General features: G+C 37.9%; 2 long non-coding RNA genes across 12 annotated transcripts in view; one reads left to right on the top strand and one right to left on the bottom strand.

Annotated features, from left to right (window-relative positions):
- Positions 1-24,033, top strand: part of LOC116494434 — a 232,147-nt gene extending 208,114 nt beyond the window's left edge. For all 3 annotated transcript variants that reach the window (XR_004253873.1, XR_004253872.1, XR_004253874.1), the window contains exons 4-5: positions 20,938-21,018; positions 23,175-24,033. This is a non-coding gene — a long non-coding RNA (uncharacterized LOC116494434). The remainder of the gene's footprint in view (positions 1-20,937; positions 21,019-23,174) is intronic.
- LOC116494432 overlaps positions 1-25,378 on the bottom strand; it is a 90,140-nt gene that overhangs the window by 13,888 nt on the left and 50,874 nt on the right. For 6 of the 9 annotated variants that reach the window (XR_004253871.1, XR_004253865.1, XR_004253869.1 and 3 more), the window contains 5 exons: positions 25,215-25,275; positions 12,395-12,501; positions 2,622-4,957; positions 1,908-2,050; positions 1,239-1,431 (listed from right to left, as the gene is read on the bottom strand). This is a non-coding gene — a long non-coding RNA (uncharacterized LOC116494432). Of the gene's footprint in view, positions 1-1,238; positions 1,432-1,907; positions 2,051-2,621; positions 4,989-12,394; positions 12,502-25,214; positions 25,276-25,378 lie in introns of all 9 variants that reach the window. The other 3 variants (XR_004253866.1, XR_004253867.1, XR_004253864.1) reach the window with 3 other exon arrangements.

Raw genomic sequence — 25,378 nt, forward strand, 5'->3', positions numbered from 1 at the left:
TCATCAACTTTATACACTTCTCAGCTTCCAGTCACTCCAAGTACTAACATACATTTTCTTTCTTGTATACTATACATTCATATACTAGTATTCATAGTAAACTATGTCCTGGTCTAAAACATTGGTTTGAAACAAGGTGAAAAATCTAGCTGGAGACTGGGGCAGGGTTACTGATTAATCTTTGTGTGGTTCACTATAAAGTATCCTGAAAAACAGACTAAATCTGCTCACATTTGAAATGTCAGAATTGGACTATGTTCAAGATATTGTTAGACTCTGGATGTAATATCAACAGGAAAGCAGAAGAATAAAATGCTATTTTAGGATGATAGGATGAGAATGCCTGGAAGGATATGGGCTGTAGTATCTATTTCGACCCAAGCAGAGGAATGAATATTTAGTGTCATCAAGGGTTTTATGGTTAAGAGGAAAAAATGGTGGAACTGTTGCATTTCTATTTATTGGTAACTGGGTACAAAATCTGAGCGTACAAAGAATCAAGTGAGGCTCTTTTTTATTTTTTTCCTTCTTTTTTTCTGTTTACAGCTCCAAGCTTCATTCAATTGACACTTTAACTCAAAAATCTACTTCTTTAATCTGTTGTCAAGGTCAAACCCAGGTGTTGTTCAGGCTCTGCAAAAATCTCTACTGCCTCACTCGTCCATGTGAGCTCCCTTTCATTCACACAGACACATTCACACATGCCTGTACAATACACAGAAGAAACCATGAAGCACAGAATACTGAAATGTTTGCAATGTCCTACAGTTGCCTTTGGCTGTGGAAAGGATCATATATGTCCTACATGTCTTAAATGAAAAATTCAACCCAAACATTTTGAAATGTTTAATCCAGCCTATAAATACAGAACAAGCAAGAGAAGGCAGAAGAGATTTCCTCTGCAAGCCAGAAAGATGTTTAACAAAAACACAGCCAGAATTAAATTATCTTCTAAAGTGTTAGATTGTCAAAGGCGGATACCAAGTTCAGTCACTGAAGAAAAGGGATTTTAGTACTGTGTTAACTGTACATTTCAACCTACCATCTTGAATTGCGGCAATGCTTCTAACATCTCCATAATGTGTGAGCATGTGTATATGTGTTTACACAAACTAGATTTCTTACAATTTCTTATTTTAAAGACACTTTTTCTGTGTTCTTATTTCACACCTTCCTAAGACACATAAACTTTTTTTTTTTAATAGTTTAAAGTTGTGGTGGTACGTTCAACTTCTTACCTTCCTTTGTAGATGCTCCCATACTGAACATCTGTGAGTAATGCCAAACAGAGAATTATCAAGGTTGCATAATATGGGGACAAGTTATTTCACAGTTGAATAGATCTAAGCTCTTCAGGCAAGAAGATAATAGAATCCATGGCGAAGAAGTGACTGTGCTTCTCCTTGGTGTGGGGGGAAAATCCATCTTTACCTAAAGGTGAAGCAAAATACAGCAAAATATAATTGTACATGTTTTCTTCTCAAGAAACTTTTTTTTTTTTTTTCCTGATGATGAAGGACAGGGATGAGATAGCGATAAAGAGAAAGACAGTGTGTGTATATATATATACATATATATATATAATACATATATATAATACATATATATAGTACATGTATATATATAAATTAGGCTTCAGTAATTCACAGTAGAAAAAAAAAACACAAATGCCTTTATGCAATAGGCAACTTATTTTCCAAAATTAATACACTTTCCACTTTCATTTTATAACGTGGAATACCTTAGATCATGAAATCCTGTGAGCTTTACCAGCATTTTTCTTACAACTAAAAAGCACACACAGTCTGGGTGCACTGTCAATGGCCTTATGAAAAAGGCACACAGGAACACTATGTTCTGTACAGAAAGCCTCTTGGCTATACAGCAAGACTGCAAAATATACTCACCTAGCTTTTCTCTTTCTAGAAAATCAATGTAAGTCTTTGATTTTAATTCCGTAGCGTTGTATCAGATGAGTTGTCTAGGTATGGTAACAGATCTGTGCCTGGCAATTCAGCCTCTGGATGGGCTATTACCCATTTGTCAGCATCTAGAGACAGGAGAATGAAAAAAGTCAAGGGTCAGATCAAAGACTTGGCACAAGTCAGATATTTCAGCTTTAGAGAAGCTAGTGAGCCAGTACAAACATTGTCTTGAATGCAGCTGGTAGCCTTAAACAGAATCCATAGTTCTTTGAACAAAAATAAGGCAACCACATCCCTGGCACTGAAGGCCTGCAGGAAGAACTTACTTCACTGGCAGTGGCTGGGGGGGCATGATCCCAGACCCAGGAGCCCTGCCATGTTCGTTACAAACACACGAGCAATGGGGTCTAACTTACTTTTTTTCAGATGGCTTCTCCATTTGTGGTGTCTTCAGTTTTAAAGGAAGACACGAGAAAGAAAATATGGGACAATTTCCTATCCCCTCTGCCCCTCCCCCCAGTGCCATGAGTACTTTCAACAGGCAAAAAATATCCAAACTGACCAGCATGTTCCACTCATAGCTAATCATCGTAGCAGGAATTACAGTGTCTTTGTCATTTTTCCTGAAGTTTGCAGCATATAAGTATCATTTATATCTATGTTCTTTCTTATAACAGCTCTGAAACAACCACTCACCACTGAGATATTCCATTAGTGTCACGCTGGGAATGGAATATGTTTCTGGGTTTTATAACTTGACTTTGAACCACAGCCTCATAGCCGGTCTTACTCTCAGGATTACAGCTCATCTCACAGTCAGAAGGAAGAGTGTCTGTGATGCATTTCAGCATTTCTTCTGCCTCTGCAGTTAAGGTAGCTGCTGGCTGACACCTGGCTGCTTTGATCCTGTGTGCACTGTGAAACAGTCAATACATTCAGACAGGGGTGCAAATCATGACTCAGTCCATGCTTTTTCCGTGGTCCTTGCTTGCATGAGGAGTCAGTAACTTCACATCTTGTGAAACAGCTTACTCCCTGTCATGCACACAAAGAAGGAATTATTTAACTCTGCTTCTCTGACTTCCCTTCTATCTTAGCCTGTGTATGTCCCAGGGGCTCAGTGAAAGCATGACTGAGCAGCAGCCCAAGGAAATGGGATTTCTCTCTCATAAACACTTCAGTGTTCTGACAAATGAATTACAACATCACAACCAAAAATAAAAACCAAGTGGTTGTGGTAATTATTATTTGAAGATTTACCTGTTCTTATTTGGGGTTCGTGGGAGAGCAGGAAGGTACTCTTTTGAAGTAGTGAATGCACAGATGGAAAGACTGACAGCTATTTCGTCTATCTAAAGTGCTCTGCTTTCCTTCCAGAGTTCAGCTGGCATCTTCAGAGACTTTAGTGAAGTTTAGAACTACTAAACTCTGATCAAAAGGGCCAGAGTCTACACAAAATCTGGATTTCAGTCTTATTTCTTCACTTTCACATGTGGAACATGTATTATTTACTGCTCTGTGGTCAATCTTGGAGGACAATGATGACCTCACATCATTTGATTAATGTTCTGACTACTAAATGCTTACAGACCAGCACTTAACTCCATTCCTTCTGACCACTGAGTCATACAGTATATATTTTTTGAACTTTGTACCTTTTTCATTTGTAGTAGAATCTTCTTTCAGGAGTGGGATAAACAACTTGAACTGACTGCAGAGAGAGGTGATTAACTGTCTGGGGAGGGATCTAGTTGTGATGGAGACAGAGAGAGTGGCAGGGCTGTGGTGGTGTGGGCAGGAAAGCTGAGCTGACCACTGATAACAGGAAGGCATAGGAAGGAAGGGGGCTCTAATGCTCAGTAAACCACTTTGTAAATCTGTGCTGATGACCTGAGTGAGATGAGGAAAGAGCCGTGCCTTTATCGACACCTTGCTTTTTTTTTTTTTTTTTTCTTTTAACATGTACCAATTTGCTGTCATTCACACAGTGACATAATGGGGTCACAGTACCGGGACTGAAAGGAGCATCAGTAGCACTAGAGGCCCTCATTAGCTGCCATTGTTTCCAAGGACTTTGTAGGAGAATACCATGGAATACATATTGTAGTAAGCAGGAGCCAGTGCTTCCTGCCCTCAGAAATGGCTTTCTAAAAGGAGACGATTCAGAAATGCTTGGTCATATCACATAACATTTTTGCAATGAGCTTCACTGACTTTATGAGAGACCAAGGTATTATTCAATGGATATTGAAAGGCAGTTAAATAACAAAGCAACTATCAGACATAGTCATGGGTTCATGAAGGGAAAGTCCTGCCCTAGTATTTTGATTTCCTTCTATGATAAAGTCATACACTTGGTGGAGGACAGGATGGCAGTGGACGTAATCTTTCTCCATTTCAGTAAGGCCTTCAGTACTCACAGCATCCTTCTGGATAAATTGTCCAACTGTGAAATAAACAGGTTCATGCTGTGCTGCCTGATGAACTGGCTTGATGGTAGAGCTCAAAGGATTGCAGTGAATGGGGCTACATCTGACTGGTAGCCGGTCACCAGCAGTGTTCCCCTGGGCTCGATTCTATGGACAGTTCTGACCAACATTTTTAGCAATTATCTGGATGCAGGAGTTGAACGTATCCCTAGCAAGTTTGCTGATGATGCTGAACTGAGAGATGCTGTTGACTCCTGGAGGGATGAGAGGCCTTGCAGAGGGTTCCAGATGCCCTTAGTAATATGTTTTAACTTTTGGTTAGCCCTGAAGTTGCCAGGCAGTTGGACATGATGATCTTTATAGGTCCCTTCCAACTGAGCTATTCTTCTCTGTTAACATTAGTGGAATGTTTCCTGTAACAAATCAGGAGGCAGTTTACTCTTTTTAATAACAAGAAGGTAAGACACGTCTAGAGTTTGTGTCAAGCTTTCTGGTCCATCAATGACAGATCCAGCAGTGAGGACCAGACTACAGTACAGCATTTCTTCAATGTTACTGCAGAAGAGCTTCTCTTGGTCACTCCATCAGTTGTCTTGTACATGACTACCAAAGCAGAAGTAAGAAGCAATGAAATCTAAAATACAACATAATATATCTTCTTTGTATTATTGTAAATCATTATACAGAATAAAAGCAAGGTTGAGTTGGGTCCAAATTGACTCAGAAAACTTTGTCAAAACGTATTATGCAGTAATATGGACAGGAAAAACAAACAAACAAACAAACAAACATATTGTTAGTTCCTATTTATTTAATGACAATATAAAATTTGAGCTATGTATTTTGTGCATAAGAAAGTAATTGTGCATGACCAATTTTTGCTCTTGGAAGAATTTTACCTTGTGGCTACATTCTATTTGAGATGATTTCAAGGGATACTTTTATCACCTACAGGCTTTTCAGTGGTTTGTACACGTACTGAAGAAGTAGGGGAAAAGAGAAAAGAGACTTTGTTAATACATAAATTAACTTTCCAAGAAAGTCGGGATTCATATAGCACATTTAAAAGCTGTGCAGGCCTTCTCAGTGAATTCTTGGTGAATTTGATGGTATCACATGCTTCCCAGTAATCTGCTGAAGATCTCCAAAACTAGTGAAAGACACTTCTGCCTCACAGATACTTGAAATATCTTGAAAACTAGCCCAGGTTTCCCACAATGGCCAAATCCGTAAGGAAAAAAAAATTGAAATAAATAGCAAATGCATAGCATTCTTTACTGGATTCTGGTAGATAATTTACAGTATTTTTTGATTCAGTAGATAATTGACATTTCAGAATTAAACTTGCTGTAAAGCTGGAAACAAAGCAATTGTACCCACAGCCACAAACCCCTATGTTAGTTTATCATCAGATATCTCAAATAATTAATGAAAATCTTGTATTAATATCCTATATTTCTCAGTACCTGTGCAGACCAAATTAATATGGAGTGAGAATCTGGAATACATTATTTGTGGGGCGTTAAAGCCGAGGGTGTTGCTTTAAACATTAATTTGAAAGATGTAATTTGTTAACGCACTTTTTCATTATACATTTTAATAACACAGATAATACAATGTGCTATCTTTTGTGCTTTGCAGAATTGGCTATGTAATACTTAGAATGTGAAAACTGTGTCATAGTGAAAAACATGCTGATTGAAATTACAGAAAGATGACCCAGGATTTTAAATAATACAGCAAGTATACCGAGCAGCCTGGCAATTACTGAAGTCAATTACCAGACTAGTTCTGAAGAAATGCTTTCAGTGCAAGTTAGATAACAATAATGTAATTTTATCTTTTCTTTTCACTCCTGCCACTCAGAACTACCCCAATATTTGAAATATCTCAAGGTCTAAACAAAAAGTAGCTGTATTGTACTAGTATGGTCAGAGATTTGGGCATTTAGCAAAATCAATAGGTTCTGGTACTACCACTGTATTCTATATATTATGACTATCGTTACTAAGATATATCCAAAAATTTGATTGAAAGACTATATATTTAGGAATTCTTTAAAGACCACTTGAAAGCCAAGCTTCTTACTACAATGGAAATTATCATTAAAACTCTTTGAAAATAAGCCTTTAAAATACATTTTATAGCACATATTTATAAGCCTTTATAATTCCATCTCTACTCCAAGAGGTTTTCTAGAGATAAATCAGAAGAAAGGAGGAGAAGGTATACAATGGGAAAGATAATAAAATTGAAAGTAAATGAAAAGAGTGAATTTCTATTTTCTTTTCACGAAAATGACTTGTATATTTTGCAAAACACTAGGCTAAAAGGCTAAAATAGGGATTTCATCTGAAATGTAAGCTTGAAACAACTTTGAATAGTTTATTATTTTATATCTTTTTTGAAGTATATATTATATACTTTATACAGTTCTACAGTTTTCTTGTAACATTAATTAGAGAGTAAGAGAAATGAAAAAAGAGAAAGGGAAGAAGGATGCTATGGATTTCCATTAGTGCTACTGTTGGGTGTGGTATTTTATCCAAGCAGTAATTGCTTTTCCCTTTATTCTCTCCAAATCTCCATGTTCTCTGAGGCCTTTCCAGTCCACCTTGCAAGCTGCCATTTATTTCTTTTAAAGTAGAAGAACTGACCACAATTTCTACCTCAGCTCACCTCTAGCCTCTACCAAGGGAATGAAAACAGGAATAGAACAAATATTCTCCACACTAATGTATTTTTTTATTATTTTTATATATACATATATAAAAAATGTATATATAAATGTATATACATTTATATACATATATATAAATGTATATATAAAAACCAGAACTATAAACATCTCAAAATCCCTGTTCACCCATCTAGTACTGACTGAGATCAGCTCTGAAAAGAGACAGTTACAAAGAAAGGCATTAGAAACACTACTGAAAAATATTCCTCACAAAACTTCTGTAAGACAATGCAAAATAAACCACAACAGAGTACAGGTAAACAGCATACATACCTCAATATCAGCATTTTCATGTGGCTATAGAAATCCCATGTCATTGGCCATTGGGGGACATCTCAGCAATTTGGGGCATTCCTCAGGGAAAATATTCTGGCTTTTTTCCTGCTTTTTTTTTTTTTTTATAAGACCCAAGTAATTGCTCTGAAGTGTTTCCTATCCCCTTGGCAAATGGAAATATAAATATTTTATATGATGATGGTGCAACTTAATATATTTTTTTACAATTGAAATGTCATTGTATTACCAGCACAATGGGTCAAATTTGCCCTGCAGGAGTTTATGGTGACAGAGTGATACCAGGGCTGGGAGAGGATCAGAACAAGGTAAATATGTCAAAAATATGGGAACCAAGGGAATGGTTTCTCCAGAAGGCATAAACAAATCTCAGAGCCTCCTTTTATATTTTGATGGCTAATTTGGGTAAACAAATAGTGAAATCAGGTAAGCTGTGTGACACACATTTGATGGAAGGACAATGGCAAGCAAAGTTTGAAGAATCTGAGCCTCACAAAAGCAACCCTCTTTCATATTCTCACTCCTGCCTGCCAATATAGTCAGCTGTATTTCTTTTCCTTTTTATATTTGAAGCTGCATTTCTTTTCCTTTTTATATTTGAAGCTGAATTCAGGAGCAACAAGTGAATATGAAGCAACCAGGAAAGAGCACAGAGAAAATTAAAATACAAAGGAGAAACACACATTCTTTTCCTTCTTCCAGAACTGAACAGAAAACAAGTTCTGGAAGTGAGCACATGTACATAGGTGGTGACAAGGAGTTTCAAGGCCAAAATTGCAATGGATTATAGGGGTGACTTCTTGGTCCTTTGGGTGCTTGAGGTAGAGATGGAAAGGGACAATTTGGGCCTCTTGGATTTGAGCAGATGATTCTAGACCTACACATCAAACACAAGGCACAAAGACTTTGGTATAACTTAGGCTGGGTGAATCTGGACATAACTATCCTCTGTGTTAACACACATGTTCCTTTGCTCTCAAGAGAGCATTTTTTCCGGTACAGGTCTTCATGTTCATTCAGCAGGCCCAGGCATGGGTGAAGGGGTGAAAGAAGTAGCCACTATTTGCTCTCCTTGCCTATTAGAAGATAATGTGTATGCTGGATGCTGGATTTAAACTGCCTTCTGATACGTGTTGTCAGTCAACTAAGGAGAATGTGAACTGGATGTAAAGTACCATCTCATTCAAGTGCAATATTCATACAATTTGTTGAATGTATTTGAACATGGAAGATGCAAAGCAATAGTAAATTCTTCCTGAAATCTTTAATCCTCACAGAATTAGTATTTAGGATATACAGAAGAGAAAATATATCTGCATAAAGAATGTAGTTAACAGCTTCCTCAAAGTTTGATTTCTGTTTTACTGATTCTTTCCAACCTGTGCCCCGTAAGAGAGTACTTTTTCTATAGGGCTATGTGTTTTAAATATGATTTTATTTCATGTCAGGGAATTCAGTGATTCAGTAGCCACTGCAATGCTTAAAAAAACATTTCTGGGGTGAAAGGAGATGAATTTAAAGCAATCACTATTCCTTTTTCCTAAGGAATGCAATTATTTAAACAAGTGGATCTGTAGAAACATACAGTTTAGGTCTGGAGATGGGAAAGAGTACGTTGTTGCCTAGGGGAGTGATGTGATGTAAACATTTTTCTCATGAATGCACCTATTTCTCTACCATTGTTTCGTATTTACCTTTTTAAATGTATGCATTCTTCGGGAACTGAAGTAAATGGTGCACCTTGATTGCCTGAGGGAAATATTACCTCCTTAGTCTTCTATTTGAATTTTGAAGTCTCAAGCCAAGACAGCGCTGTGTTACTGCACTGGTGTTAAAAGGTATTTTGCAACCAGATTTTTGTTTAACCCAAACAATAATAATGCTGCTTGCTATTCATCTAAATTTTCTTCCCAGAATTACGTTAAAATCGTTATTCCCATTTTATAATTTGTAATCAGATGGAGATAGAGAGAGGGGAAAAATAACATTTCTGGGCTGGACAATGACATACCTGAGGAGGCCTGGACACTTATGGTGAAGGGCCAGTTCTCTGAACTGTCGCTTTCATGGTAGTAGGCATGGTCCTGCCCCCATGGCCTTGTGAGTGGTGCTAGTCTAGTAGTTACGTGGTCAAGGTAACCATTCAGACATTCCCCAATAAAATACAAATAACAAGGAATAGACATTCTATTTGTCCAAATGAGCTCTTCCCCTGTGAAAGTGGGAATAAGGCTGCTCAGCTATAGAGGAGCTGTGTGGATGCATTCACTAACGGCTGGAGGACCATCTAGGTACTTAGATGAATAGCAAGTCAGTGGGGCATGGGAAAACAGCTGTCACATTTATCTTCTTCATGCCAGCAATTGGGAATCATTACCAGGATCCTAATACACCAAAGGATCCTTTGCACAGAGATGTTCCTCATTTATTTGGCTACAGATACTCAAAGTGTTGCTTTGTGGTGTAAAGTTACCAGTGCAGAAGGAAGAGTTTGGGCTTAAATTATTTTGGGGACTATTTAAGTACAAGACATTAAAGCTGATTTGCTCATTTCCAGTATCCTCTTTCTCACTGTACCATAGGGAGCCTGTTTCTGTAAGCCAATCATCCTTCTTCTTAAACATATAGAGAAATTATAAAGGATAATTATATCTCAGGGGCACCTTAATTGTCCCAATTACTTGGCCAGTTTTGACAGTCAGATCTGATGTAGAGAGGGGAGGAAGGAGATCTGTAGACATAAGATAACATTTCATGTGGTGCTTAGACAATACTTAGGGCCCAGATATAATAATCACAGTGTCTGTGTTTAAAAGTATACTATCTGCAGTGTAAAAGCAGGGGAGAAAGAGAGCTTCAGTGAATTCTGTGAAATCCTTTATCCAGTCAGCCTTCTGCATGAGATATACAGCATTAGCACTAAATCAATTATAATTAAACTGCATGTAACCAAAATTGGCAAATTCAATTTCCCCCACATTTCATTATAGCTTAGCTGCTATAATGATGGATTGAACTAAGCCACCTTCCACAATATCTTCAAGGTAAAGTCATTATCAAATATAATTTTACTTTTCACTTTTTTGATGAAAATTAAGCAATATATAATTACCCTAGATCAGTGATGAGGTTACTCATTCTGGTAATGAGTCAACAGTCAATATAAAAACCCTGCCATCACACTAGGGTGCACATATTTTACAGAAACCATTTCAGTGGTTTTTTTTTTTTTTTTTTTTTTTTTTTTTTTTTTTTTTAAGGTATAGTGGATATTCTTTGGTGTTAAAAGATAAAAGCCAAATATTTGAACTTACATCCTGACTCTAGCTTGAAATAAACAAACAAACAAACAAACAAACAAACACCTTCCGAAACTTCCTCTCCCTACAACTTCCAGAAAAAGAAGCAATTAGCCTCTTTTATTGGAAGGCTCTGATGTTAGTATGGCTTCAAGAATGTAGTTAATGTTGAACATATCCTTATATATCTTTGTCTTTTAAAGAGGTGTTTTCTTGAACTAAGGTTATGGTTAAGTGGATAAATAGAATTAGAGGCCTTCTACTTTTTCTGTCTGAAAATGCTGTTACATCTGTAGCAAGGTTTTAACATCTCACCCAAATCAGTAAAATATTATTCTCATCATTAAACCAGCAGTTCCGTAAAAGTAATTGGATCAGATATAAAATTAATGATCATTCACAAGGTAGTTCTTTGGAGTAATCTGGAAACAGGAAATGATAAACTAAAGCAAGACTTTAATAAAATTCTCTGGTCCCCAAATGTCTAAGTTAGTTATTTTAAATCATAGAATCATAGAATATCCCAAGTTGGAAGGGTCCCATAAGGATCATCAAGTCCAACTCCTGGCCACCTCTTCCTGATGCCTAAACTGCCTAAACTTCCCCTGCCTCAGCTTAACACCATTCCCGTGGGTCCTATCACTGGTGTTTAAAAAATCACCTTTTTTACCAGCAAGGCATACAAGGAGCTGGCAAAAATATCTATATGTAAAATGCACATATTTTGAATAGCTTTGTGAAGTAGAAGTATCCGGCTCCTTCAGTCCAGAAATATCAGTAAAAACTAATCAGAGAAACAAAAACAAAAAAACAAGTAGGTTACATTTGATAAAAACAAGGACTAATACTCAGTGTCTCTGAAATCATCAGGGACATATCTATGCCCACATTGAAATGCAGCACAAAATACATGTCCACGATGAACCACTAGTACTAGGCATAATCTATAGTCCCTACTCCTAACAACAAAAATATTCATCATGTGAAATAAATGTGGTGATACAGTCAAAAGCTTGCTACTGAGCCATTCTTGCCACTGCATGTATCGTATATCATACTGAGACTCACTGTCAGATTAGCTCTTGAAGAAAATATCATCATCAAGTAAACTCTTAGATTATTATAAACCACTCTAGGCAAGCAGTGGGGAGAGCCATCAAATCCTTTTCAAAATGACTTGTTTTATTGGAAAAAAATATTAAAAGCAAGGAACGTAACAATCAACTTCAAAGTCCAGACCCTCTACCGTCTTCTGCTCTGATTCTAGAGATTAGCTTATCTATTTTCTACTGAGAGATCTGCCATCAAAAGAGAATTGTATTTTCATTGGATAAATCATTTACAAGTAGTTTAGGTCTTTGGTCTTAAAGGTTCTGCTTGATTGAACAGAACTCTTCTCCCATTTCAAGGGCATTCAAGTGGAATCTATCTGTAAACTGGTCTTATCACCTACAAACTCCTGTCCATTTGATACTATTACAGACGTAAAAAATTATCAGCTGGGGAATTGTGTATTGAATTTAGCTCTTAGGGAGAATTATTCATTTTAGAGTTCTCAGGACTCTGGCTACATGGCTACTACATGGGATACTGCATCACAGAGATTACATGTCCAAAGCCATTAGTTAATGCAAAGTTGTCCACTAATCTTGATGCTGCAGGCTGCATGCTTGATATACCTGCAAACAATTGATATAGATCACATACCTGAAGGACAAGTGAACTCCTGGAAAATTCATAGGCAAAGTCTGAGAGCCACAATTCATTTGCTTGTGAGCCATATGTGCACCAAGAGCCACAAAGTGGTCATTATTCTGGAAATAAAAACAAAAACAGGTCCTTGTACCTACTATGTTCCAGTACCTTCCATACTTTTTGCTAAGCTAGCCTTAGTATCAAGGCTGTCATTACTTAAAAGTGCAAATAATGTATTCTGTCCAAAGAAAACTTTATAATCACTTAGCAGCATTGATCTTATTTCCTCTGGGTCGTTACGATTTATGTCCATCTTACACTTGGTAGAGGACAATGGATCAAAGAGAGAGCATATGTGCTTGTGCCAGGACACAAATCCATCCATTTTAATCTTTTACCAAAGATTGAAACCTGCGCTATTTAAATCTTGTAGATGTCAGCCAAGCATAGATCTTCTGGAGTATGAAATAGTAGCATCCACATACTAATTTTGCTTTCCTAGTGGCTCAGTTTGCTTCCTTCTTGGCATTGTAAAATCTCCAAGTACAATATTTTTCAGCATAAAGAAAATCAGTCAAACAAGCATAAATAAGTGCCCATGCACTCCACTACAGTAATCAAAGTAGTAGAAAGTATCTAGGCTCCTGGTTCTTCATTTGTGCTCCCTTTCACAGATGGTTCTTCATATTCTTAGGGCTCATTCCATCAGAAGTGATTCATGGTACTCTGCAGAGCTCTCTGGTATGGTACAGGGTAATACAGCTGAAAGCACACTTGGATTATATTGATATTCACAGCCATGGATGCCTGCTGCAGAAAGCCTATTGAAAATGGAGAGTACATGATAATAAGCTCTTCTCTGCTGTCCCTTAAGGGAACTTTAAGTCTGATTTAAGTGTGCTGCACATTTCAGAGATAAAATGCATGGCACATGTGCTAACCTCCAGTGCTTAGCTACCTTTGGCCATCATCTCCTAACTCACATTAGTTAGTACTTAATAACAATGACAGTGATGATTTAAGTATTGATTCACACACAAATACAGTATTTAATTTTCTGTGGTACACAGGACCTCTCGGAGAGAATAGTAAATTATACCACCTTCTAACAAATTGATGAGAATGTAGCTGCTTTCATAGATATGTAGTAGAGTACAATTGATCCTTATTACATTCTGCTAACAGGATTGAAAATCCCAAAGATAATTTCACTATAAATGCTTGCCTTGCATTGGCAAAATATACATGGAAATTTCATAGCCTTGCTGATTTTTAATCACTACAAGTTAAATTATTCTTTCTGCATTGAACCTAACAAAAATTTATGGGCCAGTCAAGTTAAAACGGAATTAAAAGGGGTGATCAATAAGCTTGAATTTCACCACTATCAATAAACTTGAATTTCACCACTGGTTGCTGTGATTTCACTGAAATTTGTAGAAGTCAAATAAGCCATATAACTGTCAAGTTGTTAGTATATATTTAAATACGTGCTACAGGTGTTTCTGAATAGATAGTTGAAGATCCCTGGAAGCAAGGTAGACAATGCTGAGCTCAGACAAAAAAAAAAAAAAAAAAAAAAAAAAAAAAAAAAAAAAAAAGTACTATTGGAGTAAGACCAGTTTGTTAAGCAAAACTTAATCAGTGTTATTGTTAAATATGTTTTATTGTTGTTGTTGTTTTTGTTTGTTTTGTTTTTTAACCTCTATACCTTCTGAACAATTCAATTCATTTAACTGTGTTTTAGCTATTTTTCTTACCCCTGCCTTTTTCCTACAAATCCATCCCCTCAGGTAGCAGTAAATATGAGTTACACTCTTTACCCAACCTTACAAGTGGAACTAGTGCATATATACTGATTATATTGCAAAGTTACACTAATATAAGATCACAGTCTTTGATTCACAGTCTCCCACTTTCCTATTCTGTCTGTATGTTGTGAGCAACAGCTGATGACAAATTCTTGCAAGCAGTATGATGAAGTGTGGATAATTCTATTGCATATTTGTCTTCAGCCAGTTCATGTGAATTTTTCTAAGAGAAGAGGGTTAAGCTTACTTCTCATTGCCCTGATGGTGGATTGTATTCACAGTAATACACAAGGAAAAGGAGAAACATGACAGGAAAACCTGGGAACTACATGAAGGGCAGCGTAGCAAAGAAAATAGCAGAGGAAAGCTTATGAAAAAAACAAGAGCACCTCCTCCCAGACTAAGAACTGTAGGAACAATAGGAGCTGCTTCCTCTTTCCCATAAATCAGAAAAATTAAAATGTTATAGCTTGCCCCTATTACTGAGGTCCCACAAATCATATTCTATAGCTTGTCTTAATAAGACTTTAGAAATAATTGTTTATGTTTATATTCAGTAGAACCTGCATTAAACACAGAAGGATACACAATAAGACAGCAGATAGAGCAGGTAAAACTACTTATTTACAAAAACTCGGGCAAATAAATGTTGGAGTTTTTGAAAACTACCTCTTCAAACATCAATTTTATCGTGCCTATTGCTTCCACTACTAATTTGCTCTCTAGGGTACTAGCAGGTAGGGAGGGATACTGGGCACTTCATCCCTTCATTGGCTGAACATACACAGATGAAAGTTGCATTTCAGACTTTATCCTGTAAGATGGGAAACAACAGAAAAGTACCATGTACAAAGCAGAGAAACATATTAAGGGAGGCTAAAAAATGATCCAGCAAAAATATTTTCAAAGGAAAAGTAAGTTTCTAAAAACTATTTTTTTTTTTAACAAAGAGTACAGTTTTATTAGAAAACAATCAAATTTGAAACTGGCCGAAAATAAAAAGGGTGCCCAGCTACAACTTCCAGGCTACATAATCTGAAAGTAACCCAAACTGCCGTGCTTTTTTTTGATAGCATTGCCGTAGTAATTTTCCTAAAAGATGGATCAGAAGATGCCTGTGTGACAACTATCACAGATATCACAGAATTTCTAGGTTGGAAGAGACCTCAAGATCATCGAGTCCAACCTCTGACCTAACGCTAACATTCCCCACTAAACCATATCCCTAAGCTCTACATCTAAACGTCTTTTGAAGACTTCCAGGGATGGTGACTCCACCACTTCCCTGGACAGCCTGTTCCAGTGTCTAACAACCCTTTCAGTAAAGAAGTTCTTCCTAACATCCAACCTAAAACTCCCCTGGCGCAACTTAAGCCCATTCCCCCTCGTCCTGTCACCAGGCACATGGGAGAACAGGCCAACCCCCTCCTCGCTACAGCCTCCCTTGAGGTACCTGTAGAGAGCGATAAGGTCGCCCCTGAGCCTCCTCTTCTCCAGGCTGAACAAGCCCAGCTCCCTCAGCCGCTCCTCGTAGGACTTGTTCTCCAGGCCCCTCACCAGCTTCGTCGCACTTCTCTGCACCCGCTCAAGCACCTCGATGTCCTTCTTGTAGCAAGGGGCCCAAAACTGAACACAGTACATGAGGTGCGGCCTCACCAGAGCTGAGTACAGATCACCTCCCTAGCCCTGCTGGCCACACTGTTTCTGATACAAGCCAGGATGCCGTTGGCCTTCTTGGCCACCTGAGCACACTGCTGGCTCATATTCAGCCGACTATCCACCATCACTCCCAGGTCCTTCTCTGCCTGGCAGCTCTCCAACCACTCATCTCCCAGCCTGTAGCTCTGCTTGGGGTTATTGCGCCCCAGGTGCAGGACCCGGCACTTGGCCTTGTTGAACTTCATGCAGTTGACCTCAGCCCATCGGTGCAGCCTATCCAGATCCTCCTGCAGAGCCTTCCTACCCTCAAGCAGATCGACACATGCACCTAACTTGGTGTCATCTGCGAACTTACTGAGGGTGCACTCGATGCCCTCGTCCAGATCATCGATGAAGATATTAAAGAGGACCGGCCCCAGCACCGAGCCCTGGGGGACGCCACTAGTGACTGGCCTCCAACTGGACTTGGCTCCATTCACCACGACTCTTTGGGCCCGGCTATCCAGCCAGTTTCTAACCCAACGAAGCGTGCGCCAGTCCAAGCCAAGAGCAGCCAGTTTCTTGAGGAGAATGCTGTGGGAGACGGTGTCAAAAGCCTTGCTGAAGTCAAGGTAGACCACATCCACAGCCTTTCCCTTGTCCACCCAGCGCGTCACTTTGTCATAGAAGGAGATCAGGTTCGTCAAGCAGGATCTGCCTTTCATAAACCCATAAACCCATGGGTTTTATGTTTTTTATGTTTAACTACAGGGTTTTATGTTTTTCTTTCCCTGCTTATGAAACAGCTTCTACAAATGTACCCAGAGGAAAATTGACCAACTTACATCATTGGCCAATCTGTCCTAAAAATCTAATTGATTTTAGACAAATAACTCAGCTTACAGAATCAAAGGACATCTGAAGTGAGAAGGCACCTCAGACCAACCAGTTCATCCTGTCAGGGCAGAGGAAGCTAAAGAAGGCTGCTGAGGGCCATGTCCATTTGGGCTTAGAAGATTTCCGTGATGCCACAACCTCTCTGGCCAACCTCTTCCAGTGCATGAGTGTCCTCACATTAAAAAGGTGTTTTGTTGTTGCTTGTTTGTTTTGTTTTTGTTTTTTAAACGTTTAAATGGAATTTCCTGTATTTGAGGTTGTGCGGATTGCCTCATTTTCTTGCTGGGCACCACTGAGAAGAGCTCCATCTTCTTCTCGCCCTCCATCAGATATTTATGCACATGGAACAGATCCCCCTAAGCCTCTTCTTCTCCAGGCTGAACAGTCCCAACTCCCTCAGTCTCTCGACATGCTCCAAACCCTAAATCAACTCAATGGCTCTTTGCCACTCTGTGGCAGCCAGTGTTCAATTTGAATTTTACCCCTTTTCTCTATCATGTTTATCATGTCTTTATTGTTCAGTTATTCCCAAGGGTGAACTAAGACTCTCCTTATTTCCATTTTCTGTCCTCATTGCCTTCATCTACTGTTTGGCTCTTCTAATCACACATCCCCAACTGCACAGTTTTGATTGCATTATGCTCACTGGCTTGAGGGTCACTGATTTACAAGACTGAAAACTGTTTCAGCTGCCTAAAAGAATAGGGGAAGGACATTTTTGTCCCTTCATTTTAATTGCAATAATGCGTGACTGCACCACTGAAATATTTTGGGGATAGTAAATGCAACAGAGCTGCTACCTTACAGTGATTGCTCATGGTGAGTTTGATCACTGGAAGGTGTTGTCTGCTGCTTTTGTAAAGCAGTTTCAGAACTTGACTCCCATGGAGCATAATGCTGGACTGCACAGCCTGAAAAATGCACAACTAATTAGGTTAAAATATCAAAGGAAAATAATTCATTAATAAGTCTCTTGAGATTTAATGCCCGTATGGGCCTGTATGCCTCTTTCAGAATAAATACTTTGATGAGCTGTTCATCTCCACTCTTTTTTTATTTTTTTTTTTCCTTCTAATATCTTTGTATTTAATCTTAACATTGAAATTCAATTGCTTGAAATTCAGTTGGGTTTTTAGGAGTTCTAATACCCTGTGAATTACACCTGCTGGGAACTTCCTTTACTTATACTTTGCACTTGGTAGCTTGATGGAGGATGTGTTCTCTCCTAAGTCATTACTGTAAGTTGGGAGATTTATTTGTTCAGTTGGATTTACTTTTCAGTCTCTCCCTCAGGAGTATTACTGCTGTCTGTCTGACTTTATCTGTTTTCTAATCATCACTTGAGCAGGGAAGGCTACTCCAGAAATGCCTCTGCTTCCATGGATTTGGGGAGTTGTCTACTGGCCACTGAGTAGTGCTGGGTAAAGGAGAAAAAGCATGTTTCTGCCTTGTAATAAGCAAAATATTTTACTGTCTGCACTACAGTATCACAACAACAACTCTCATCACAGAGAATAAAACTTACTTCATGCCCCAGCAGAGCTTACAATACTAGTATAAGGAGCGAAAATACACATGGATAGAGATAGAAGGGAGCACAGAAGTCTTCCCTGACTTAATATGATAAATTCCAGGTCTTACTTCAAAGACATTGTTGAACTAATTTCTCCTGTTCTTCATCTTTCAAAAGAAAGTTGGAAAAATTGAGGAGACAGAAAGTTGAAAGATTTGGGCACTTGAATTATTTTTGAGTAGAAGGACTTTTATCTTTCAGTTTCTGATTTCTGGTATCTATTACTGTAAGGTAATGCTCCTGGTGCATGTTGCTTTAACTTGTTTGATTAAAGAACACACATTTGCACTCTTTTTTACATAGGTGCATGTATGCACACAAAATGAGCATATATACACACATTTTAATATGTTCTTCACTAATTTTTATTTGTAACAACACCTATTTAATCTTAAAAGAAACTAATACATGCAGCATAATGTTAAACAATCAATTTCGGTACAAGAAATGGGGTTAAACTACTGAAGAAATAAGCAGAACTAGATGGTCCTGTGTGTTCATCTATCTCTCCAAACTATTTGCAATTATTTTATGTCTTACTGTATTCAAATTTCTTCCATAAAATGCCTGTGTTGAAGCAGATTACTAGAAAATGACTAAGTCTAATTCTGCCTCATCAGACAGAATACAGAAAGATGAAATGAAATGAACTGTAGGTTTCAAAACAGAAACAAGAAAATAAACAGTAAAGAGGAAAAAATAACTCTATGAAATTATATGTACATTCTCCGATACATTAAATCTTCCTTTTACTACCATTCACTGTTTTGCTTTCTTGCAGATTAGAAAAAATACATGCCCATGCAATAAAGTTCTGCCTTTCCAGTCAATTGTAAATAACCATTTTAAAATATGCATTTTTCTGATTTGTTCTTTACCCTCTTCTATGCAGTGAACATGCTTTTGTCTGTTTTATGTCTATCTTTTTTTCTCTCTCGCCTACGAGAATGGTTTCTGTGTCATTACTGATATACAAACGTCAACACAACCTGATACAAAATGGAGATGGTAATGAACAAACAGGTGACATTTCAGTCTAACATTTTAGTGACATTTACTAGCATTTTAGCTTAAAAATGTGTTGAATAAAGATTTTTTTTTTCAGACTTGAGCCCAAGTCTGAACTTATTTGTACTGGATTTAATCACATCTAATTTAACTGAGTTTCTAGAGTAAATGATAGTATGGGCAGAGCCAAGTTACTAGCCAATGGTTGTCAAACTGTGGCTGACAACCCTTTGGTAGTCATAAGTGGGTCACAAAGTCACACGAGCTTAGACTTTGCACAGCTCTGTCCTTCTCAACCAGACCCAATAATTTTTACTACTTCATAAAGACTCACATGGAACAGAAACCATATTTTCCAGCTGACTCTATAATATACTCTGTCATGCTGGAATACACAATATTTACCTATCTAGGTCCTCCTTGTTCATATAAGAGACATAAAATTATCTCTGCCTGCAGCCACTAGCACCTCCATCAGCCCTAGAAAATTAAATTTTGTATGCAATATAAAATAAGTATGAATGTTCTGCAGAGCTTGATATACTACCCAAGATATTCTGTGCGCTCATCGAAAGCCTTTGGAGACAAACATCTAGATAGACGAACCTAGCTTCTATCTCAGAAAGACCTGAGGTTATATAGATGTACCGCAACCACTGAAATCAGGATAGCAACTTGGGGCAGCAAAACAAAGCATAAAACTAAATCCAAACAAAAATATTTTCAGAATCAGAGCTTAGGAGAATGCTAAGGATATCTATAAAGAGACTATATAAATAGTCTTCTATAGTTGGCTGTATTTTATTTTTCTTCCCACTCTATTTCAAAACTGACTCTCTGTAGGCTCCAGATAGCAGAAGCCTGCAGAGAAACCTATCCCAATGCCACCCCCACCCTCTCTAATCTACATTTATTATAATTAAAGTATAAATCATACAGATCAAATCTTCACAAAAGCCTCTATTGTTTTACATTGGCTACCCTTTTTATTCTGATACTGCAGATAAGTTGTTTCCTTATTCATCATCAGAGAGATTGTTAAAATGTAGGCAGTGACATGACGGAGTAAATGTATGAAGGAACAGAAGACAAATCTTTTGGCTGGCTCATCTTATTGAATATCATCTGATAGCTTTCCTGATGTAAGTATGTGGAAGAGAAGAAACAGTTCAGAAAAGTGTTAAATATCCTAATATCATGTTGCCTACAAAATATTTTATCAAAATTATGGTTAAACCAATAATATCCAAAGAGAGGCTGTCGTTGGATAATTGCAATCACTTGCTGTAAGCATTTTATAAATAGAGCATTTCAACCTTCAATTTTAGAACTGCTTCTATTCAAAAATTAAATTATTTTTTGTTACAAACGTAGTTTAAAAATGTCCCAAACAGAAAATGAAATTAAAATTTTAATTTGTTTTTGAGCAAAATATTTTTGGAGGGGAAAATTCCAAAAGATTGTTCCCATAATTTTTTGGATCAACCACTGAACTGAAGAGTCCATAAAGAACACAGTTGTACTCTTTAACTACAAACACTGTAATGTTACCTTGCGTTCAAGTGTGTTACTATTTCTTACACTTTATATAACTAGAAGTTATTTAAGGCAATGTTTTTCTCTTATAGGTGTAGATATTCAGAATATGGAAGACCTGATTCCTGCCTACGCCTGTCCAAGATTATACAATAGAAATAATTAATCTGATGGTAAGAAGAGGACGCTTATGTTCTTAACCACTGTTCATAGCTATTGAAGAGATTCTCTGAAACATACCGTTAAATATTTTCTTGCTAGAATGGCTATTGCCAAACTACAAACCACGTACTTATGCACATTGTCTTAAAAAGGGAGTAAAAATAAATAAGAGCATTCACCACAAATACTCCCGTGAAAAGGTTCCTTCAGAATGAGTTAATAAATGGGTTCAAGCCCTGCTCACTGCACTCTGTTGATAAGACGGCATTCCCAATCCTACCTCACAGTTCCAGCTGAGTTTGTTCATTTTGTGGAGCACAGAAACTTTATAATTTGCCTTCTCTCAGACATAATTGCTACATGTGTGAAACAGTAGATTAATTTGTCAGGGTTATTATGGTAGTAAGATATGAGATCCTCAGACATGAACGTTTTTGGCCATATGGATAAAAGTTACAAAATGGTTGAGGTTGGAAACAGACCTCTAGAGGTGATCTTGTCCAACCCCTGTCAAAATAACCCCAGTGTGTTTACAAGAAACAGACTCTTTCTATGCTCTGATCTAAGATGCTATGAAAGTTTAAATATTGTCAAATTTATATTCAGCAGACAAAAAGTATCTTTTAATCCAACCACAGAACTTGGGTCTTCTGAGATTCAATTCAAAGTTCCTAATTAGCTCTTTTACCTATATATTCAGTTTCCACATATCATGAAACAGAAATTGGCCATGAGGGCGAAGGCTGTTGATAAAGAACAGAAAATTCAAATGTATCTGCTGAGACAACAACTGACAATTAGGCAAAAGGTGAAAATACATAATCTTGAACAAGTTAGGGAAGGGCAACGGGTTATGCATGAAGTGTTACAGTGGCTTGAGGAGCCTTGGGATAATGAATTCAAGGGGCAAGAGCATGAAAACAGCGACAAATGGCTGCTCCATGGAGGTGGCATTTATGTGGCATGATGTGGCAATTTGCACATATGCCCTTGGCTACTGATACATGATTTGGGATGTTCTATCAGACCTCAGTTGTTTATTTTCCCTTTCAGTTTGACAGCCTTTGTGTTTGCCTTTAAACAAATAATTTTGCTGCCCAGTGAGACAGAAGCAGAGAAGGTTGTTAATAGGCTATCTGCACTGCCATGGCAATCTCCTTGGGAGATAGCATGGAGGTTCAGCCAGCATGGCTTTGTCTTGCAGCCAAGTCACTTTTCAAACAGCTTGTCCAGGCCCAGAAGCTTTTCCAGCAGCCTGCATGCTGCAGAAGGCCACACGATTATTCTGCTAGAGAGTGGGAACCCGCCAAGCCAGAGCTCTGTCACTATATTAAGTAAGAGTTTGTGAGGAAGCCGTGTGAATTAATCAGGGAGTAAGACAGCAACTTGACTAAATCACTAAGGAAGAGTCCTACAGTAGTAATGAGTTATTGTGTCCCCTGCTCTGGGGAAAAAGGAACATATGTGTCAGGAAGCAACGCTGACTATATAAAATAACCTGGACAAATTACTTGGGGATCTACTGCAGAACAAGAAGAAAAAAAATAGTGCCTGTATCTCTTTTTCCCCCAAGTGCCATTGTCACAGAATAGTGCCTGCTTGTTTATTTTCTACTCAGCTGAAAATCTAAAGATAAAACCAGGATATTTCAATTGCTTATATGTATTACACAGGGAGCAACAGAATTAGGTAAAAAGGAAAATAATTGCCTTTTAAAAATCACTAATCCATCAAAGAAATCTAGTTTGCAGCTGTGAAAAGTTCAGGCTACATGTATTCTGTTCTGAAAGTGGCAGGCTTGTGCTTCAATGGAGACTGCACAAAGCCTGCCTGGATTCTCCAGCATGTTACTGGGCAAATAGAAAAATGTCTATATTCAAACTCAAGTACTTCATGGTTATTAATGGAGAACCTATGGTACAGCAAGTTGATCATTAATATCTGTGAAATATTCTTACATTGCACATCCTCAACAGCAGTTTACCCAACATCCTAAAATTCAGGAAGACTACAGTTATATATTTTTAAGTGTAATACCTACAAAAGTACCTAAGGAGGCCTTATAAAAGATAATTTTTGAATAATCTTCCCAAGAGAATGTGAAAGTTTATGATAACTGCAGTCTTATGGTTTTGTTCTTGTTGTTTGTTTGTTTGTTTTTAATCAGTGATAGAGCTGAGTATAGTCCTGTCCTGTCCAGTCTCTCCTCTCCTGTCCTGTCCTCTCCTCATCTTTGCACATCTGATAACTCTTCCTTGTTTGTCTGATCTGCACATATGTTCCTCACAATGCATGTGAGTATATTCTTATGAAAGAGATGGTTTTAATTCTATTTGGCAAATGTGGGACTGAGACACAGTGATTATTGCCTGTGTTTCTTAGCAACTGCCTAAGATGCTTGATTTGTTGAGACTTACAAAGAGAGCCTGTGGCAGGGAGCAGTGCTGGCCCATTCTCTTCCCTTCCAAAATTCCCATATAACCAAGGACACTGGAGCTAGGCAGACACCCCTTATTCCAGCGCTAACATGAAGTAATTCCACTGAACATTTCTACAAGAGGATCATTACTGTTAGGCTAGCTTAATCTCTCTGGCTCTGGTTCAAGACCCTGGTCCACAAGAGTACCCAGCTGTGTTCCCGTTATTGTCCATATTTCTTATCGAACATAGCATGTTAGTTCATCAAGCTGAATAAGGTCCTGCTTCATTCTCTGGTGCATTAACTTCCTTTAAACCGTATTCTATATTAGCTGACTCATTGCATCATATAGCTTTTAAAACTAAAGGACACAGTGTGCATAAACTTTGTAGTTAAGATAACAGAGTGATATTCATTTGTGTATGGTAGCAGTTCTCCCACATAGCCCAGGAGATAAACTGCTGCTTGAGGCATGTGACAGCCTTTAACACTTATTTGCCTTTTCAGAGTGCCAGCAAAATTTCAAGGAAGAAACGGCAATCACCCATCACCAATTACTTTTTCCCACCAAATCTCTTCCTTCAGAATGTATCAAGAAAAAAAAAAACGAAAAAAAAAAAAAAAAAAAAAAAAAAAAAAAAACAACTCTCATTAGGGGGTTATTGTCTGTAGTTGAGGATGTAAAAAGGAAAATAAAAACCCCTATTGCTAGGCTAAGAAAGTATTCCCTTCCTGAGTGTGTAAATGTTAATCGGATAAAATAAAAGGCAGTACTAATGGCTGATTTAAACCCAAAAGCCCAGAGACATTTACATTCAGTGCATTCACCCAAGTAAGCCTCTCTACTGAACTAGGGTGGATGATGCAGTTTTCAGCCACAATCATGATGCCTAAGATCAACTGGATAAGTCAAGTACAAAAAGCAAATCTAGCTCACTTTCCTGATTTTTATTATCACTTTAATTTTACTTAATGTTCCTTTTTGTCATTTAATTTAATCTTCATTTGAAGGGCTGTAGCTGCTACAGCAGAGATGTAACAATATACAGGGAGATCCCCTTTGAATCAGTCTGACCTGAATGAAAGTGAGAAAGCTAACGGAAGCTGCAATAATACTGTTGCATTTCTTCATTAATCTTTATTATGCTATAATTTTTTCACAGTAAAAAGAGGTTTGCGTGTCAGTGCTGGCACTGCATAGAATGCTTTGTTGATACTGGCCTTAAAGAATTCTCCAGCTACCCAGCATTAGATGGGAATCATGAGCAAGGGCCTGTAGAGTCTGTACCCAGCTTATTTTGTCACTACCAGTTTTGTGATAAATCTCCCATCTCCCACTGAGTAACATGATCTCAGGGATCAGGCAACAGGACAAACAGAAGGCTGCAGCTGACTACAGGCTTCTATTTTGGCATGGTACCTTGAGGGCTGGCGTATTTCTTCATTACTGTTCTATATGCATCACCTCCAAGTGATAAACGCATGAAATACCCAAAATGAGACATAATCTGAGAACTGGAAAAACAGAGGTTTCCTTTGCAGACAGTAATCAAAGACCACCTCATTTCCGTTCCAGCCAGCATACAGACAGCCTATGTCAGGTTTATCTGACAGTGCATCTGAGCTAAGTTCTTCCACATCATTTGGCATTGTGAATTTTAACGACAAAAAGTGTATTGTCAAGAGGATTTGCTAAGAACTTTTCTTTATCTTATCTATGCTATTGCCACATCTTAAACTGCATTGAAATCAATAGGCAGTATAGCAAAGCCAAATAATATCACTTACTTATATTTCCACATGTTCTGAGCCAGGGCTTCCCAGAAGACTACAAAAGGTCACATAGAACCTGCAAAGAATTTGTAGAAGATTTTCAAAGGAAGTCCTTGCTTGAGACATTGCATTTAATGTAGGCATTACATTTAAGATGAATTTTGTTATAACAGCCCTCC

This window comes from Aythya fuligula, chromosome 13, assembly GCF_009819795.1.
Source record: "Aythya fuligula isolate bAytFul2 chromosome 13, bAytFul2.pri, whole genome shotgun sequence".
Lineage (NCBI taxonomy): Eukaryota > Metazoa > Chordata > Aves > Anseriformes > Anatidae > Aythya > Aythya fuligula.